Genomic DNA, 7,647 nt, shown 5'->3' with positions numbered 1-7,647 from the left:
ATGGACCCTACAAAGTCCTTAACCGACTGAATGACGTCGTAGTGAGGGTCCCAAAATCACCTAATGCAAAACCTAGGGTTGTACATTATGATCGGCTAGCCCCATACTATGGCCATAGTTCATGAATATTACGTAAACAACCATGGTTGATAACATAAAAGTTGTAGATAATTTTTTTTTTGCTTTTAATGTTTAGTAATATTTCTTGTTATTATCGTGTTTTCTATGTATTATTGGCTATTATTGTGTGCATTTGTGAACTTGGGAGCAAAGTTTGGACCCTTTCTGGGGATTGTACTGCACGGGACGTGCAGTCCTTAGGAAGAGGGCAATGTTACAAATTCTGTAAATAGTAATTATTGTAGTAACGTAACCTGTAAATAATTTCCTGTAATGAATATACAGCCCCTATACGATCGATTGAAGTATACGGTCCCCCTATTTTTCATTGATAAGATTTGTGAATGAAAAGAAATAAGAAAGTTTGGAACGGTGTAGCATTTTCTGGAATAGTTGAGAGATCTCTTTCCGATGTTTATAAAAGCGTCCCGCGTGATAAAAAGTTAGTTTCGATTGAGAATTTGTACTGAGAGTGTATTAGCTCTGTTTATTGCGAGGCATTTCGCTGTGTTGTTTTTCGTATTTGGAAGTAAATACGTGTGTAACCGTTGAGTTTACGGTGTTGTGTGATATTTGCTTAATTGCTGATGATTAATTTAGCAGTTGTTGACGCTCTTTCCTGTACATAGTGTAAATAAATTTCCTGTTTTTTTAATCAAGAACTGTGTCGTCCTTTCAAGAAAGTTGGAAGTCGCGCAGGATCCGTTACAATATTTTTATATTGAAGTCGTAAATATGCAATTTTATATTAATAGGGACAAGTCCGAATCCAGAATTTTTTTTCGGGAGGGGCCCGGATTAGCACATTGCCCTAACACACACACAGTGGCGGACTGGCCCTAAAAGTTTTATGTGGAAAAATATTTTTGCCGGCCCGACCCAAAAAATTTTGGTTGTATTTTTTTGAACCCGAAAAGTTTATAGTGTTTTTTTTTTTTAATTGAAAAGAACCCCCCCCCCCCCGTTTTGTAGTTTGAACAACTTTTCTGTGGCTGGTAAAAGAGGCCATATTTAGTTTTGTTTTAAGTCATGCTTTACATTTTTGTTCGTTTCTAACGTGTGTTTTCTTGGGTATAAAATATCCCCAATTTTAGGGGGTCCGGGGGTTTCTCCCCCGGAGGAAATTTTGAAAAAAGGTGTAAAATTCTGCATTTTGAAGCCTTATAAGGGGTAATTGGAACGAAAAAATATCAGGAAAAAAAGAGGAGAACAAAACTTTTTTTAAAGTTTCTTTCACAAATTAAGATAATAAAACTTGCTTTTTTTTCGACAAATCAATAATAGCAGTCGACAGTCAGAAAGAGTGAGGGAGGAGAAAAGATAATATTACTGCTCCAACGGGTTACGGTACAAGTTTTTGGTCACCTCTCAAATCCACTAGCAAATACAACAATGAATCAAATACAAACCGAACAGTAGTAAAAAAAGTCTTAAAAGAAATGGTGTACAGATTTCAAAAATGGGGAACGAGAGATTTACATATTACCCATTTTTACTATTCATAATTCAAACACTTGATGAGAAATAAAATGAAGCACACTTTACTTAGGAGTTTCAAAGACTAATCTAGTTATTTTCAAGGACTATATAGAGTCTATGTGATATAGTTTTAGATCCAGGTCAGAAAACCACAAGATCTAACCATTTTGTTTAATTAAACGGTCTCAAAAGTGATAATCTTTACTAATAATAAAGCTGAATGTCTCTCTGTCCGGAGGATGTCTGGATGTCTGTAGGATATCTGTAGGATGTCTGTGACGCGCATAGCGCCTAAACCGTTCGGCCGATTTTCATGAAATTTGGCACGAAGTTAGTATGTAGCATGGGGGTGTGCACCTCGAAGCGATTTTTCGAAAATTCGATGTGATTTTTTTTTTATTCCAATTTTAAGAAAAAAAACTATCATAAATTACGAAATTATCATAACGTGTAACCGTAAAATGGGCACAAGCCAATTGGCGAGATACGAAATTATCATAACGTGTAACTCTAACATGAGTACAAGCCAATTGACGAGAAAATTCACAATACATTATTTGTAAATACAGGCGAACCAAAAGGCCTTTTAATTTTTCTATTACGGGCGAAGCCGTACGGGTACCACTAGTTTCAACATAAAACGTCAAGATTCAACAACTCTAACCCTTTCAATTAGAATTTTTACATCACGTATTTTTTGAAAATAAAAGTGTCCGGCAAATTGTAACACCGCTTCAGTTTACATCGAAATTAACAATGATTTCTTCCCCAAAAGGGGCAAAAGACCCCCTTAGAAACACCCGAATGTAACCAAAAGGGGAGGTGCACAACTAGACCCCACTAGGAATCTGTGTACCAAAATTCAACTTTTTAGGACATACCGTTCTTGAGTTATGCGACATACATACGCACACCCACAAATACACACATACATACATAACGTACATACAGACGTCAAGAGAAAACTCGTTGTAATTAACTCGGGAATCGTCAAAATGGATGTTTCAAGTGTCTATACGTTCTTAGGCACTTATCTACGTGTGGTCAAGTCGGAAAAAAAAGAAAAAAAAAAAACCTCTACATTTATTCAGGGGTGAGCAAAATGGAAATTAAGGTCGATTTTTGTGTGAAATTTTTTTCGCGAAAGCAATACTTCCTTTTTTGAAAAAGGAAGTAAAAAAATATGTTGCGAGACGATAGGATCCTCCCTCTCCATTCCTGTTGTTTCTTTTTTACCGTTTTCTTTCTTGTGAAGGGAAACGTTTTTGATTGACACCATTATTTTCTTAGCAGGGAGAGTCTCCGCAACGAAGAGAAAGCTTAAACTGCTAGATTGTACAAATGACTATTCATGAAAAGCAGCTGTGGAACTGCCCTAAAACGTACCACCAGGACACACAGATGTGAAAGGCTTTATTGAATCAGAGATTTTTTTTTTTTTTTTGATTTCTGACGCCAAAAAACGGTTCTAGTTTTATTAAAATTGTAAGCTGCATTTTCTTCTCAAAAATAAAACAAGTGGCAGTGTTTAACTCTTGACCGACCTTATTCTGTCCAGGAAGGACCAGGAACAAAGCCACCTTAAGCATAACCAGGCCCCAGAGTAAATGTCATGCAATTCCACCCCCTCATACACAACTTTTTCTCAAACCGCAGCACAGCGTAGAGAATGAGAGGGCGTCAAAACACTCATTTTAAAAAAATCATAAAACTCATACAAACCCAGACACACACACATATAAATATGAATGTCCAGGCGGAATTTGTAAAATGTATACTGCTTGGACCCACAAGAGGCCATGTCAGCCTACAGGAAATGGTAAATTAGGGGACCCAGCACTTGAAAGGGCCTGGATCGGAGTGGGAGTAGCATAAGTTTGATAAGTTTTGTGTGGGAGGGGGCCCGGTGACCAGACTGGCATGGAGCCTGCCTTGGCTCTCGGCGGCCCTGTGTTTCCGAATAGGCTAATATGGCATCTCGTCAGCCCTGACCCCGGCCCCCATGAAAAGTTTTTTGGTACACCACAATACTTTAAAACCTTTCCCTGAGCTATCGGTATCCCTTTGGGGCCGTAGTCCGAAACTTTCGCTCCTGCTGCTCTGATCTCTTTTCGGCGGCCCTCGGTGGAACCGCCCCTTCTGGTATTTGTCCTAATGTTCACATAGCCAGTCCGCCCCTGCGATCCCACAAAGTCTTTGTTTCCTCCCTTCGTAACAAGATACGGCAATAGTTAGGCAAGAAAAGAGTGACCACTGAACGAGGAAAACCATCTATCAACATCCTCTTCCCCCAATTACAGTTATGACTGACTCTATGAGAACGACCTAGGGTTTTAGAATGGCCGGCCCAACAAAAATATTTTTTTTTCGAAAACAAATCGAAGAAAACGGTATGTACACATTAAAAAAAAAAAAAAAAGAAAAAAAAGAAAACGGCCCAAGTTAGGTACGGCCCATGTGGAATTTTCCACATCTCCCACATGGCCAGTCCGCCCCTGCACACACACACACACACAGTATATATAGACACACCAAACGAATAAAAATGTTAACATAGAAGACTTTTTGTTTCGATTTTTAATGATTCCACTGTTTGGACTGTTGTTATTTTAATTTCTTATTATTTTTCTTATTCACCTTGTAGTGGTAAGGATAACACGAGAGTGTCCCTTTAAGTCGGATGTAGAACATCCATAATTTCAGGGGGTTCGGGGGTTTTTCCCCCCGAGAAACTTTTGAAAAAAAAATCTGTATTTTGAGGCCTTATATTAGGTAATTGAGACTACAAAAATATGAAAAAAAAAATAGGCAAACATAATCTTTTAAAAGTTATACATTCTTTTGTAAATCAAGATCAAACAAAATAAAAATTGCTTGCTCGACAAATCATGGAACTTAATGGACAGAGAGGAAAAACAAAAGAGGAGAAAAGAGAAGCACCCCGCCATCAGCTCATATCGGCTTTTAGTGAAGTTTGTTTTTGATCACTCCCCCTATCCCCATTTTTTTTTTTATTAAATGCCCTATAGTATGAAAATTGTACAAAACAGTTTAAAAGAAATGGTGCAGACATTCAGAAAATAAGAACGGAAGAATAATGTTCTAGCCATTTGGACAATTCATACTTTATTTTCTTGATAAGATACAAAATTGAAGAACTTTTCAAGGAATTTCAAAAACTTAAATAATTTTCAAAGACTCTCGAACAGTTGAAATTATTTGAAGCTCTTTATTTACACTTTTCAGAAGTTGATTGCACAGTCTTACAAAATTATTATAACTTTGTAGGACACACCCGTTTTAAGTTAAAAACAAATGCAACGAAATATTTCTCGAAACAAACTTTTTTTTCAATCACAAGTAGTGCAGAAAATGAAAGAGAGTAGAGTAAGTGTTATTTTTTTCTCATACTTAAGGTATTAACAGTATGCAGTAGAAGTAAGAAAAAAAAAAAAAAAAAAAAACAAGCAATAACAAAAGAACTTCCATGATATTGAATTCGGCATTAAATAAAAGCAAGACAAGAAACATATCAGTCACAAAAATCATCTTGAAAATTATGCTACAAAAACGCGAGAATCCTGATTTTTGCATTTTTTACTCAGGATGTATCATAGCTGAATTTGGCACATCTTGGTAACAAGATACTCACCTAATCGGAAACTAAGGGCCCAACCTTTGGGGAGTCCCCGGCTCGAAATCAGTACAGTGTAAGTTTTATAAGAGTTTTAGGGGGAGGAGGGCAGGGTCGTTCACAGAGGGGAGAAGGAACACCTGTTGGCCCGGGCCTGAGCTTAAATGGGGCCCAATATTTTTAAACCTAGGGTTGAAAATATGGGTAAACAATATGGAGGAGGCTCAAAAAAAGCATGTGACCCCCAAAATTTCTGTACACGCCTCTGGAGGAGGAAGTGCACAGAAGTCAGTTCAGTAGACTTGAAAAGCCTACCGAACTGACAAAGGGCCTGCTTAACCCTGGACTGCCCTGAATTGAATTGGGAAAGAGAGCAGGAAGTCCTAATCAAAGGTCTAAATTGCAAGTGTGCATTGCAGCTAATGAGAACTAGAACTGCGTTTTCTGTATTTCTTCAAAATATTATAAATTTTGAATAGTAGCAAAATCAAGAATAAAAAAAAAAATTTCCTTTTCTGATATTAAAGAAAAAAAACCTTCTTCTGTTTTACGGTACAAAACATTTCAGGTTTCGGGGGGGGCGTCAGGCCCCCCCCCAAGCCCTTAGGGAGGGTCGTGTGGATCAGGATTCAATTCCGAGAAATTTTTGAAATTAAAGGCCTTAAAACGCAAGTTTCAGTTCTGTTTAGAGGTCATGATGTAGACCCACTTTTGGATTTGCACTTCCCCCTAACTCCCCTCACTAAGTTTCCCTGAGAAATCACTACCCTGCTTTTATAATTTAAAATAACAGTAAATTTGATGCAAACCTTATTATTTTTTTTATTGTACATTTACTTAGGTTTTTTTTTTTTTTTTTTTTTTTTCATTGAGCATGACTCAAAAAATAAAGGAGATAATTATGTTTCTGTAGGTTACGATTCTCACTAATATTTTATATATAATGGTTTAAATGTTAAAGTTTATTTTGTATTTGCGCTAATTTCTCTTTACAGAGAAATAAACCTGGGGAACTATGTTGTAATAACCTAAAGTATAAGTTCATGATTGACACACAGTATTTCTCATTATAGAAAATCTAAAACAAGACGAGTAGATTTTGAAATTTTACTTTTCTTTGGACTAAGTTTGAGCAAGCTCAGATTTTCAAAACCTGGCACGTAAATGACTATGAAATTAAGAGAATAAATAAGTGAATGATTCTAAATGAATCAATTGAAGAATAATTAGATAGGTTCATTTCAAAAAAAAGAATGACTAAACGAGAAGCTATTTCACTTTGCCCAGTATGAACTTATACCAAAAACGTCATTTGGGAGATCTGGAGGGGGTCAATTGACATTATTGCTTTTATTGTCAAAGCCACACTTCATTTGCGAATAAAAACGAGAGCAAATTTGCAAAAAAAAAAAAAAAAATGCTAAAATAGAATGTGCTATAAATGAAAAAGAAAAAAACAAAATCAAGTAGACACATTACAGAATTTTCCCACTAATTCATTGGGAAAGAACTAATTTTTAAACAATATTCTTAGATTTTAATACCTGCTTCTGATTTTAAGTGTTTCCAGTTGGTGCGTTTCCAGGGGTCATAGTGCATTTTGAAGGTCGAAAAGTAGGATATTTGCAAAAAAGTAGGACACTTTTACCAAAAGTAGGAAAATGTAGGACCAGTATTTTAATGCAAAAATAGGAAATTTTCAAAACAATTAAAAAGTAATTGAACAATATTTTTCATGAAAAACTTCCTTTCATATTTTTAACTTGCCAGTACATATCTTACATGCAAAATATATAAATAAATGAACAAACAAACAAAACACAAACATAATTATACTTAACTGGAGTACTATATACACTTTTTTAGGTCAACTCAACTTCCTATTCGAGTTATAAAAAATTACATTTCTTTGAAGATTTTTTTTTTTCAAAATATTATTCGTAAGCATGAAATCAAAAAATGTGTACAATACTGATGTAGAAGAAATATTAGATTGTTGACTGCAGAAACTTCAATGCTTCTAAAATGCTAGCTAAAAGCATGCAAGTAATTTATTCAAAAAAAAAAAAAAAAAAGAAAAAAAGAAGAAGAAGAAGAAATATAATAGTTTGTCTACTGTAATAGGAAATTTGAGTTTATTATTTCAAAGCAGTTTACGTATTACCGATCGAATTCGATATGAAAACCATTATTATCCAGTATCGCAGGTTGTCAGGCAGTATCTTGGAACATAATACGAACAAATATGTAAAGTTATATCACTGAGCAAGAACAAATAAGACATGGGTGACCCCCTGCAAAATTAAGGGCGCACCACCCTAAATATCACAAAAAAAACCCTACATCGGAAGCCTCCCCCCAAAAACAAATACCTCATAAAACATACACCCCCCCCCCCAAAAAAAATTCAACGA

The sequence above is a fragment of the Uloborus diversus genome, chromosome 5, assembly GCF_026930045.1.
Source record: "Uloborus diversus isolate 005 chromosome 5, Udiv.v.3.1, whole genome shotgun sequence".
Classification (NCBI taxonomy): Eukaryota; Metazoa; Arthropoda; class Arachnida; order Araneae; family Uloboridae; genus Uloborus; species Uloborus diversus.
Note: the sequence above shows the minus strand (reverse complement) of the source record.